Source organism: Paroedura picta, chromosome 9 (assembly GCF_049243985.1).
Source record: "Paroedura picta isolate Pp20150507F chromosome 9, Ppicta_v3.0, whole genome shotgun sequence".
NCBI classification, from domain to species: Eukaryota; Metazoa; Chordata; class Lepidosauria; order Squamata; family Gekkonidae; genus Paroedura; species Paroedura picta.
In genome coordinates this window covers 77,869,144-77,882,310 of record NC_135377.1, presented here as the reverse complement: position 1 = coordinate 77,882,310, position 13,167 = coordinate 77,869,144, and the positions used below count along the sequence as shown (strand labels likewise).

Genomic DNA, 13,167 nt, shown 5'->3' with positions numbered 1-13,167 from the left:
CATTGAGCACAAAAGCCAAAATGCCTGAATCTCAAGTTTTTATTAAATTGGATAGTCATGCTGGTCTGAAGCAGCAGAACAAGTTTTGAATTCAGTGGCACCTTTAAGACCAACAAAGTTTTATTCAAGGTACTAGAAGCAAAGCTCATTGCACCCAGGAACACAATGGGCGCTAGCACACTGTGACCTTCCTGGATTCTGGCCCTCCCCCCCCTCCCAGCTCTTTACTCAAACTTGAGATCTAGTGTGCTGTAGTGGTTAAAGAGTAGCAGACTCTAATCTCAAGAGCTGGGTTTGATTCCTGAATCCACCGCCATATGCAGCCAGCTGGGTTGCCAACTTCCAGGTGGGGGTCTGGGAACCTTCAGGAAGATGAAAGAGAGAAAGACAGGATGAAAGAGAGAGAAAGACAGAAAAAGAGAAAGAAAGAGGGGAGGGAAGGAAGGCATCAGTTCTCCTGGGAAAAAAACAGCTGCCTTGGAGGGGAACTGGCCCCACCATCCTATCCAATCTCACATTTTCCAAAGGCCAGGTTGGTCAGACTGTGGAGGATGCACTGCCACCTTCCAGCCTTCCACATCTTCCAAAGGCCCGGCCAGGAAGGCTGTGTGGGGGCTGCCACTTTCCGCCCCACATTTCCCAAAGGCTAGGCAGGGAAGGCCCAAGGGGGGCTGCCTCCTTTCCACCCATCCCCATCTCCCAAAGGGCAGGGTGGGCAGAAACTAGTACCTCTGGAGAAAAGGGCTACTAGGGAGGGGGGAATTCTCTGGCTTTGGATCCCATGGAGGTGCAGGGATGCCAGACTCCAGGTGGGAAACAAAGAGAAATGCTGTGTGACAGTAATTGCTAATAGCAATAAACATAAAATAATTCATAAACTTGTCACTGTTAGTTTCGTCAATGAAAATATTTAATTGATAGCAAAATTTGCTTGAAGAACTGAAACCTTTCAGTCTGTACTTTCTTTGTTCAATATCAAAATAAACCAAAAACAGTTGGATGTTAAATAAAACATGAAAGCATTGGTAGGCAAAGAACTTACAGAGGGTTTTTCTCTTTTTTTAATTACAATTTTTTATTATTGTATTAAGGTATAAAAAATGTTAATATAAAGAAACTACATTAGTTAGATTATATAAACATATATACAAACATTTGTATATATACAAACATTGTATATATACAAACATTTTAGTATAAAACCCCATTCTATCCCCATGTCCCTTATTTTTTTAGGTAGTTCAGATGACCCCATTGTTTTTCAATTACTGCCTCTATGTCAGCTTTTCTCAACTTTTTTTAACCATTGAGATCCCCTATCTACAGCTTCCCCATATTCCATGCCATTGGTCTCAAATATGCTTTGTTGTGATGGTCTTGGGAAGGTGCAGCAATACCATGTGGAAAGGGAAAGTGTACATCTTCCCAGTCCCACTCACATCAGCATTATTTTCCCTGCTGCAATTGTCAGTGGTGGTTACCCCCAAAGTGTTCCTCTCTTCTCAAATTGCAAATTACCAAACTCACATGACTTACTCAATGTTAAGTGTAATTTTAATTCTGGTTAAGTGATAACCGTGACAGATCTGTGTTTGTTTTGAACAATTTTATTGTTATCTGTTCTTGCGATGGCCTATGGCATAGTGTTATCAACTCTATTTGGACATGACTTACTCAAGAGTAAACATTCCTAGAGAGAGGTTTTTACTGGGCATCCTGGATTCCAGAGGGCTGGCATGGGACTGTTTCCAGTCCTCCCACAGCCCCTCTGCATAAAGCATGCAGAGACTGTGCTAGGGGGCAGCTTACTTTCCCTCTTATGTCCTCTGAGTTTAAAGAGACCAGGAGGCCAGGGCAACTCACTGTCAGCAGAGTATTCTCTGAGGCTGGCTCTTCTTCCACCCAGCAAACTTCTGAAACTGGCAGGAAGTTGGGGGTGGAGAGCTGACTTCTTATTAGCCTTTCCTGGCTGAGAGCTCCCTCCTGATTGGGGCTAAATTAACAGGGTGGGCCATTCCTGGCTTAGGGCCATGTCCTATATCCTATTGGAATATTTCCAGTGGAGGACAATCAGGTAGGGAGAGACTAATCTGCATGCAATGTGAGCTGTGTGCCATTTAAACTGATTGGCCCTCATTGGCAGAGTGCAATTTGAATTAATTGGCCCTCATTGGCAGAGTGCCCCATTTGTATTGGTGGCACACCCCCAGGGAGGGCCAATCAGGTAGTGGATGAGTAGTCAGTTTGGATTTTATAAGGTTTACTGATGAGCTATCGTGTGCACATACACTTCCTCAGATACAATATAATGAAATTAAAGTAACCGGTTAAAACATATTATTAAGGCATTTAACTTTTACACACAAAAAATATAATGAGTTAGATCCAGGCTAAATTTTTCAATGGCAGAATGGATTTTTGCTTCCTCCTCCTCCCCACAGTGGCCTCCACTCTCCAGTACGTGATGCTCCTGGATCATTAGATCATACTGGATCAGATCACTAGCCTATGTAGTCCAGCATCTTGACTTGCACACTGACCAGTCAGTTCCTCTGAAAGGCTGAGAATAGGACTTAGAGGCTGAGGCGTTCTCCTTATGGCTCCAGGATTCAGAGGTGTAGTACCTCTGACTGTAGAGGTTCATCTTCTGTCTTGCTGTGCAGCTCCACATTGGGGACTGCACAGGCTGGCTGCAAAAATATTTTTCTAGCTATAAAAAACTATAATAGGGTGTCCTGCCCTCCTGTGGAAGCTTGCATAGATGGTGTTACGCATGGCAGGATCCCTGCCTTATGCCTTGGCACACTGTCTTCTATAACCAATGGCACCCCACAATAGTCTAGGCTTAAGCTAAAGCCATGACACTGCTAGGGTCAGCCAAGCCAGGCCAGACTCCATCTTAGAAATCTTGCTCTCTGCCTTAGGTTTGGAAATCCAGGTGCCCCCATGCCCTACTCTCGACCCCCCCCCCCATTGTATTTCTAAGCGAGTGGACTGGCTTCCTCCTGTTTGCCTAAGGGCTCCTAGGAAAATCCTTTGTCTTGCAACATTTTTCACACTTGGCCCCTCTGCCAGGGGATATTTCCTCCCCACACCCTGCCAGCTAGACCTGATGGCTCTCTTCCTCAGAACCATTAATACCTTTATCCAAATCCATTTATTGCCATCCCCCCCCTCCACTTGGCCAGGTATTGTCCTAATCTCTGGGGACCCTGGAAACTTCCAGCACATGCTTACCTGAGCCTTGTCACGTAGCCCCCTTCCCAAAATCCTATAAAAACTGTGGCTTCACACAGCCACTCTGAGTGTCTTCCAACCCGGGACCTCCCACGCTGGTTCGTGCTTCTTCCTCTGACCCACCACTCCTCGGACAGGTAACTATCAAGCCTTCCACTCTTCCTCCCCCTTCTCTATATGACTGCTTGTATGTGTGTTAGCTATTTGTGTGTACTTTTGTTATTTTCCTTTCAATAAAATCTTATATTAATATTTTACCTTTAAATCTGTGTTTGCCTTGAGTTCCCACGGGCGTAATAAACCCTCGTATACAAAGGTAACGATCCGATAACGCTAAGTTACCCCCCTCTCGCAGCATTTGAGCTAATATTCCCCACGAGCTCAAAGATACGTGTTTTTAGGACACGTGTTCAGCAATTTGGGTAACAATGGGTTTTCCTGCTGTTCTCATCACATCCTCTGAGGGACCTCCACCCCTTCCTTCAGTTCTTTGTCTGCCATTGCAAGGGGAACACGTACTTCTGGTGCTCCATGCTAGTAATATATTTTGTGGCCTTGTGTTGGACTAGTTTTCAACTTCCTTCACTTGTGCCCTTTTTCTTTCATCGGTCTAGCTTAAGTTGTCTAGCCCAGGCTTTGTCTGGCAGGCTTTCATGAAACCCCGGGGTTGCTTAATGGCTCTGGAAGGGTTTCCTGAATGGGTGGGAGTTAATTTATTTTATTTTTTAAAAAAATTGTTAAACAGTTATCGAGTAATATGATCATATATGGTCATGTCCACTCCCCCTCTCCCAAAATGGCCAATGTTGGGCCTGGAGGGGGTGGGAAAGGGAGGGCCCCTGGGAGGGCATGTACATAGCAAGGCTCCCCAGTCGTATTCTGCATGCTCATGCAACTTCTGGGGTTTCACTATGCTGTCTATTAAAAGGTATGAATTTTTAAAATGATTCTGGTTTAAGAATACTACCTGTGGAATCATCTGTCTCTCTCCCCACACCCATATACTCAGGTAAAAACAACATGCAGTATCCTATCACTGAGTCCTCTTCCGGACTGTAGTCTTTTAAGACCATTCCCCTTTACGAAAGAGGGCTTAACAAAGGTTGAGAAAGGCTGGTCTAGCCAGTTTCAATGTTTCCTTGGTTTTCTTTGGCATTACACCTGTGGACCTTCAAGTATGCTGTCCATGGCACTGTTCAAAAAATGTGTCAAAGCAGCACAAAAACGCCATGCTCAGTTGAGCCTGAGCTTTGCTTGCTCTGTAGGTGAATCCCATCATGTAGGCCCCTGCCTGGCAAAGGCCTGGTCTGAGAGGGCCTCCAGGCTTCAAGTGGTCCTGTGGGAGAAAGCTTTATTAGTTGCACCTCCTTCAAAGCAGTCGAATTATGAGTGGACACATACCTTTCTGAGATCTTCAGCATTTGTGGATTCCCTCAAGTGGATATTTGCAGCAGACCAGTCCAACAACATGTGTTGTTTTTTCCTCTTGCATTTATTTTGCCAGAGCCTGTAGTCCCTCCTATTCAGTTCATTGGAGCAGACCTTACACTTTTTAAAAGATGCCTCTTTACTTTTTATTCCTTCCTTGTTTTGTGTTGATAACCACAGGCCTTCTTTTCAGCTTCTCCTTGCCTTTCGGAACCTGTGAAATGCCGTCTATCTGGGCTTCAATTGGTGTGGTTTTAAATATCCTCGATGTTTCCTGTAGGCTAGGTATTTCTCCATCAGGTTCCTTTTTACTATTCCCCTCATTTTTGAAGTTACCTCTTTTGAACTTTAGGAGTAACTATCCATTGACCTGAAGGCTGAAATTGATAGCATTGTAGTCACTGTTCACAATTGGTGTAACAACCTCTAACTCTTTCACTGGGTCTTGAGGCTCGCTCAGAACCAAGCCCTTGCCCTTCTGGTTTGTTCTGTGGCCCACAGTTTCAGCACACAGTCATTGAGGATGTCTAGGAATCTCATTTCTACAGTATGACTCAAGCACATATTTACCAGTCAATGCACGTGTAGTTGAGATCTCCCAGTATCATAGCGTTGTCTGCCTTAAGCACCTCCCTTATTTCCTTATCCATCTCAAGATCAGCCTCAAGGGTTTTGTTTAAGTGTCCAGTTTTCCCACACACATCACTTCTGTTGGGGAGTTAACCCCCCTGATTTTTTAAATATGTTATTTAGTTCTTTGCCCCCTTTGACATGCACCCCAACACTACCACCAACCTATCCCTCTCTGACCAGCCTAGAGAGCCCATACACAGGAAACATACTATGTATCCCATAGTAATTTATGCAATGCCTCACCTACATTAAAAATAGATAAATAAATGAAAAGAACAAACCTACGGGGTTGGGGGACAATTGGGATCCTTATGTGAACCATTAATGAACACTGAAATCATTAATGAGCACTGAAGAAGATAATATACCAGGGTTGAACTAGATGACCCATGAGGTCCCTTCCAACTCTATTATTCTATGATTCTATGAAGGATTTTTGGGGAGAAAATATACTGGTGAATGACTTTCATATTATGCTACTTGCAATGTGTAGATCTGAAACTGTCATTCATGGATTTAGCTAGGCATTTATTTAATAGCAGAGCCTCAGTGGGATTTGAGAAGGCACCCATGCACACCTCAAGCACTTAATGAGGAGTCTGAATGTCCTTCCTTGTTGTAACTCACTCTTGCTAATTAGGATCAGGTGTTTCTCCAGCAAGGAAGAAGGAAGATAATACCTATATCTGCTCTTGAAATCCGTTGTTTCTTTTTGCTGTCAGTTTTGTCAGAAAGACAAACCGTCCTTTGTTTTGGATTGGTAAACTTGCTCTTCCACTCCTAGAGGTGAGTTGTTCTAGGCTATTGCTTGCATGCCGTGATGTGGATGGGCCAAACTATCCTATTCTTATCAGACCTTGGAGGCCAAGCAGGATCAGTCCCAGGTAGTCCTTGGATAGAAAGCTGCCAAGGAAATCGAGGGTTACTGCAAAGAGGAGGGCAAGAGCTAACAATCTCCGTTGGTCTCTTGCATTGGAAACCCTAAGGAGCTGCTGTAAATTGACTGCAACTTGACCACATTTTCCACCACTCCTGCTTGTGCACCTTTGGTTTGGCTTAATGTTGTTAAGAGGAAGGGAAAGATTTAAAATGGTCTTCGTTGTAAGGCTGATTAACATTTGCATTCTCTTAATGTACAGAATCCCTATCAATGCTTTCATTGCGATTGACCATTTAGTGAATTTAACACAGAATACAGTTCATATAATTTGTGCTGTTTTACAAGCCCTATAATTGAAACACAATCTGGATGTGTTTTCTGGCTTTATGATTTTTTCAACTGTGTGTGTGAGTGTGTGAAGCTACATATGCATATATAGACACAAACACACACATACAGAACTCTTTAGAATCTCCTTGTGGAATGATTTGTTGACAGTTAATTTCATTATGTTTTATTTGGTTTGTTGATGCTATACGACTCACCTAAGGATTGTTGATATAATATTTCATGAAGTCTTCCCTGTATAAAATTGCCTGCCTGAAACCTAGGGCATCAGACCACATGACTGACAATAACAATGGAACAGCTCCTCTCTTTTGTTTCCCCCTGTGCTTTCTAACAAGCACATACCTATTCTGGGTGTAGCATGTAAGAGCATTAGCTGTGGTCCAAAATTTACAAACAAAAGTGGAGGTTTTGAACTCAAGAGGGGTACATTTTTCAGAGGTTCAGCCATGTTTGTTCTGCTGACTGAGGCTTTTAAAGCTGAGTTTGCCAATTTAGAACTCTTCATACCAGTGGCAAGAGAAGTTGAGCAAAGCCACTGAAGTTCACCCTGGAAAAAGCCTACTAAAACCAGATTTCCTGTCCTGAAAGGGGAGTAGAAACAAAACCTCTTGGGTCAAGAAATCAGAATTACCCTTCTAGTAATTCAGGGTATGCATCAGGTCACAACACAAATGTTAGGACTAGTGATGCCAAGGTTCCCAGCTAATAAATACCATATACTGAACTGCAGCATCAAAGTCATCCCGAATCACAGCTTATCAGTAGAATGATCCATATTGCTATTCAATGAGGACCCCTCCCCCCAAAATTGATGAATTTCTTGATGCAGAAATATAATCTGTTGGGTAGAGGGATGAGGGGACATTTACAAGTTGTCTGCATGTACCAACATCTGTTAGCTTAATGGAGAATTTGAGGCATATATGAGGTGAGGAATCTGAGGGGTACCCTGGCTGAGGCCATGAGAATTGTGTAAGTAAACAACTCTTGAAAGTCACTGTACAGAGGGAGTAGTAATTTAGATTATGGAGCTAAATACTCCATAATACTCTTATGCTAAATACTCTTCCAGCACCCAAGAGTAGCTAGGGAATGATTAGAACAAAGTCTTATAGAGTGGTAAGGCAGCAGACATTATGTCTGAAGCTCTGCCCATGAGGCTGGGAGTTCGATCCCAGCAGCCGGCTCAAGGTTGACTCAGCCTTCCATCCTTCCGAGGTCAGTAAAATGAGTACCCAGCTTCCTGGGGGGTAAAACTGTAATGACTGGGGAAGGCACTGGCAAACCACCCCGTATTGAGTCTGCCATGAAAACGCTAGAGGGCGTCACCCCAAGGGTCAGACATGACTTGGTGCTTGCACAGGGAATACCTTTACCTTTTTACTGAGTCCAGGGGCTCCTTTAAAGTCAACAAAGTTTAATTCTGGATATAAGCTTTTTGGTGCAACGTATCTGAAGAAGTGTACATGCACATGGCAGTCTTCAAGCAAAGGTTGGATACACACTTTTCTTGGATGCTTTAGGATGCTTTGGGCTGATCCTGCGTAGAGCAGCGAGTTGGACTAGATGGCCTGTATGGCCCCTTCCAACTCTATGATTCTATGGTTCTGTGATTATTACCAGAATTACCAGAATTAAGAACTGGCAAAGGAAGAGGGTGCCTCCGCCTTCCCTTAAGTAACAGTTCCTATACAGATGCCCTCACTTCGTTCCAGCACTTACTCTAATCCATCTTGCAAACCATGGAGGCATTCAAATGCAGCTACAGCCATGTAGTGTTCCCTCTGAATTTGAGGGCCATTCCGCATATCTAAGAACATAGTGTTAAGCCAGTGCAATTGCTTAATGCTATTAAAAATTGTGCCCTCACAATTTCTCAACTCCTCGCACTCCCACTTTCTCATGATTCCTGGCACTCTGTATGGCTGATTAAAATGGCAGAGTAGAGGGGCTCACTCTACCCGTGAGTCTCCCCCCACCTGTCAATCATAGAAGCCAGCCTTTCTCTTTCAGCTTTAAAGAGCAAGCAGTCTTTTTTTTTGTAAGTAAAACTTCTTTGTTGCTATGCCTATGCATATAATCATAGGTGCATAGTGTATAGTTTAATGCCACCCCATTTTAAAATTATGAAACTTGAAGATCAACCAAAGTAATTATTTTCCTGATTTTTTTGGGGGGGGGGGTTAGAGGCATGCTTTGTGCACCAACTGATGGGTGGAATTTTGTTTTGTCTGGATCAAGCAATATGTATTCATTGCTCCAGGCAGCTTGCTCCAAAAAAGAAGAAGAAAAAAAAAGCCCCGTTCCAGGGAGAAGGGAAATGGCGGTGGGCACGAGGATAGTTGCTGGAGACTGAGATCACACGACCTCTGATCACAGCTATTTCGCTAGTGGTTGCTGGCTGCTTTCCTCCCTTTTGCGCAATTTAGTTGGGAGAATCCACTTTATGCGATTTCCCAACTACCGCTTTAAAATGGAGGATTTAGCTGCCGGTTTGCTGCTGGAATGCTGGATGCTGACAACATTGGGAGGACTGGCAAATACTCTGGAAAATAGAGACAGAGTTCAACGAGATCTGAACACAATGGAAAAATGGGCAAATGAGAACAAGATGCAATTTAATAAAGATAAGTGTAAAGTTCTGCATCTGGTTCAGAAAAATGAAAAGCATGCCTACTGGATGGGGGATACGCTTCTAGGTAACACTGTGTGTGAACGAGACCTTGGAGTACTTGTGGATTGTAAGCTAAACATGAGCAGGCAGTGTGATGCAGCGGTAAAAAAGGCAAATGCCATTTTGGGCTGTATCAACAGGGGCATCACATCAAAATCACAAGATGTCATAGTCCCATTGTATACGGCACTGGTCAGACCACACCTGGAGTACTGTGTGCAATTCTGGAGGCCTCACTTCAAGAAGGACATGGATAAAATTGAAAGGGTACAGAGGAGAGCAACAAGGATGATCTGGGGCCAAGAGACCAAGCCCTATGAAGATAGGTTGAGGGACTTGGGAATGTTCAGCCTGGAGAAAAGGAGGTTGAGAGGGGACATGACAGCCCTCTTTAAGCATTTGAAAGGTTGTCACTTGGAGGAGGGCAGGGTGCTGTTTCTGTTGGCTGCAGAGGAGAGGACACGCAGTAAAGTACAACGATATAGGCTAGATATCAGGAAAAAAAATTTCACAGTCAGAGAAGTTCAGCAGTGGAATAGGCTGCCTAAGGAGGTGGTGAGCTCCCCCTCAGTGGCAGTGTTCAAGCAAAGGTTGGATACACATTTTTCTTTAATGCTTTAGGATGCTTAAGGCTGATCCTGCGTTGAGCAGGGGGTTGGACTAGATGGCCTGTATGGCCCCTTCCAACTCTATGATTCTATGATTCTATGATTGTGTAAAACGTCAAAAAAAAAAGTGTCTGCAAGAGGTAACCCTTTCACTACATTTTCTGAGTGCGGAATGGCCCTGAGTATCCTGGCAAACATGTCCTGTACCATCAATAATACTATATTATTGTTATATTTTCTTTTGCTGTGTTGGACCACAGCACACCTCATCTGGATCTACCTGGAGCAATCCTTTGTGGCTGATTCTTCTGGCATTAGCAATTTGAGGGGAAATAAACAGAGTCCCTGATGGAAAAACATGTCGTCCCCCCCCCTTTTTTTCTTTTGGCAGAAACAACTATGCTCTTAGTTTCACTGTTACTTAGTTTGTGTTGGAAAATTATTGCATCTCCAGTGGTGTGTTCCCACCCTCCCTGTTAATTAGCAGAGAAAGATCGGGCTGGTGTTTGCTCTCTGCCCTGGATGACGCCTGACGGAACTGTGCTTGGATAGAATACAAAAGCTGCCCAAAAGCATCTGTTGTTCCAGTGGGAATCCTTGCTTTCTGAAGTGTGTGTTGAGAGAGAAAAATTCATAACATGCTGAAATGGGGGGGGGAGGGGGGCAGGGGCATCTTGCCTGGAATCCTCCATATTTCCTGTGGCTTGTCTCTCTGTTCTTGGGGTGGTTGTGGTGGTGGTTCTTTGGGTTTTCTTTTTTCAAAGAACCTCACCAAGAGTACCTACGGAAGATAAATTTCTTGCAACTTTGCTCCAGTGGGCATTGAGTTTATTATATCATTCCCCTTCTTCTGTCACATTAGATTGTTAAACAATCCACCATGAAGGGCAGAGGTGTGATTACCATAAGATAACGGCACCCATGGGCATGGGAGGTCTGCTGATGATGACCTGTACCCTGTAGCAGCTGCCTTGTTACCTTTCGGGATGGAGGGAGGGTGAGAATGAGTGCCAGGAACAAAGCTGTGCTCTGCTCCTTTCTGACTCTGCAGCCTCTCGGAGGAACATGGCTCCACTTTTCCCCTCTCAAAATGCTTCCATCATTCTGAGTTAGAAGCATCTCCTTTCCTGCCAGTGATGATCAGACGAACCAAGCTCTCTGAGCCAGGTGTGTTTGGAGTCTGCAGGACTTAGAAATAGCAGTAAATTTTGCTCTTTTGATAATCAGGACTTCGGGCTGTTTTAGTTCTGTGGTAGCAGTTCCTACCATTTATTATGTTAAGCCCTTGCAATGGGCATGAACAGCACTTTTGTGGTTCACAGTGTGACAGTGAACCATGTATTGATAGATTGGTTCATGAACCAAACTGATTTGTATTTGTTGAATATTTCCTGCTTTCTTCTCCCCACCGTTTTTCATGGGGAGTAAAAAACAGGTTTATCCAGGAAAAGTGGCTGGGAGCAGAAAGGGCTTTTAATCCAAGCTATCTGCTCTTCACAACCCTCCATGAACTGTCTGAAAATTTGTCATTAATGAAATTCATTCCTGAGCTAGTTTGTGCACAGCCTGATTAAGCACACAACGGTGAAAAAAAGTCTTCTTGGAGGTTCCAAGCAAAGCATCCTTCTATGATATTTCAAAATGGGGATTTCCTGCAGTCCTTCCAGGGTGTAAACTGCAGGGAGCTTTTATTCCAACCCCAGGTCAATTCAGTCCCCGCCCTCTACACAGAATGCGATTTCCATTTGGATTTGGGACAATTTAAATTTTCCTTCTGTAGCAAGAAGGATTGATTCGGAGTGATCCTACCTTTATTGTGTGATATCTTAGAGTGCTTTTAAACCTCAATATTTTTCAAATCCGGATTGGGAAAGCAAGCTCCGTGGTAGAGAACCTCTGATAGGCCACACCTGGTCATGTGACAAGCTTGCCTTAAAGGAGAAGCCCCAAATTTCCTGGATTTTTTCTCCCTTCTCTGCCTTTTTTGATCCCCTCCCCCCCCTCCAAGAAAAGAAAGAGGCTTGGCTCCCCCCCCCTTCTGAACTACCCTAACCATGTGCAGAACACTTTCCTGTTTCAATGGGGGGGGGGAGAGAGGAAGACCCGAGTTCAAAGCAATCTGGATTCAACAGGATTGACAATGGAATAAACAAAGTAAGTGCAGACTCTGCCCAGGACTCCCCTAAAGGACCTTCTACTCCGGTGAAGTAGAAGAAAGCCAAGATTGGCTCTTTGCAAAGATGCAGGGGGGGCTCTCAGAAATGTTGGGATACTGCCTGAAATTATTATTATTGAGTAAAAAAGGAACACTGTCAGTCCTATATTTTTAATTTATTCAGGAATTGACACAAGCATTGCCCCCCCTCCAGTTTAATTGAAGCGCTAATATTGTATGGTGTGATGTGTTGCAATTTTAGGAATATTTTTAATAGATAAGTATGAGTAGGATTTTATTGTAAAATTTTGTAAAATTTTATATGAATTTGTATGTTTTTGAACCCTGCTTTAACCAGCCATGAGCCTCTTGGGAAAGGCAGGCTAAAAATACAAAATTAGATTAAATGTATAGGGAGAACAGATTCAGATGGAGAATATATCCCCTTGGGTATTTTATTAATTTATTCATTTAGTATCCCACCCTTTCCCCAAGGCCTTCAGGGTAATTTGTATACAGTTTCTCCCAATTGAACTTCATAATACTCCCAGGTTTAAGAGAGTGGAAGTGAGTCAAGCGCCTCACAGTGAGTTTCATGGCATTTAACCCCTGGTTTCCCTTTAAGACTGGGGAGGAAGGTGTTTGGTTTGCTGCCATGACTGACAGGCAGGGAGAGACTTGTGGATATAGTGAGTCCCTCTCCTTTTTAATCAGCTGTGTGGAGTGCCAGGAAGCAGGAGAAGAAAGCCAGAGCGAGGAGATCAGGAATGGTGGGGGGGGGGCAATTTTTTTTTGCGTTAAGCCATTTTTCTGGCTTAACGCTATTTTTTGAGGTATATCCTGGTCAGAACAGGTGCTGTTGCTTTTGCTACAATTCTCATGGAATGGAATAATAATGCAATTGTCAAGGAGCTTATGTGCTGGGGACAATAAAAAGAGGGCCAGCCCACATACACAAGAGGTGAAAATCACTGAAGTTGCTTACTGGTACTGTTTCAGGGAGCTTAAAGATCCCACTTCCTTACCAAAATTGATCTTTGCCTGTGCCCACTTACTTTTTCCCTTGCTCACCATGGTCCCCGAAAAATAAAATTACTCTGCATTACTAGAATAATAGAATGGTTAAGAACTGTGATTTGATTTCCTACTTCTCCACATGAAACCTTGTTGGTAAGCTTTGGCCAGTCACAGTTCTCTCTGA

General features: G+C 43.7%; 1 protein-coding gene across 10 annotated transcripts in view; it reads left to right on the top strand.

The window, feature by feature from the left end:
• The window catches only part of CDH18 (cadherin 18), a 902,365-nt gene that overhangs the window by 556,838 nt on the left and 332,360 nt on the right, over positions 1 to 13,167 (top strand). The gene's annotated exons all lie outside the window — the stretch shown is intronic.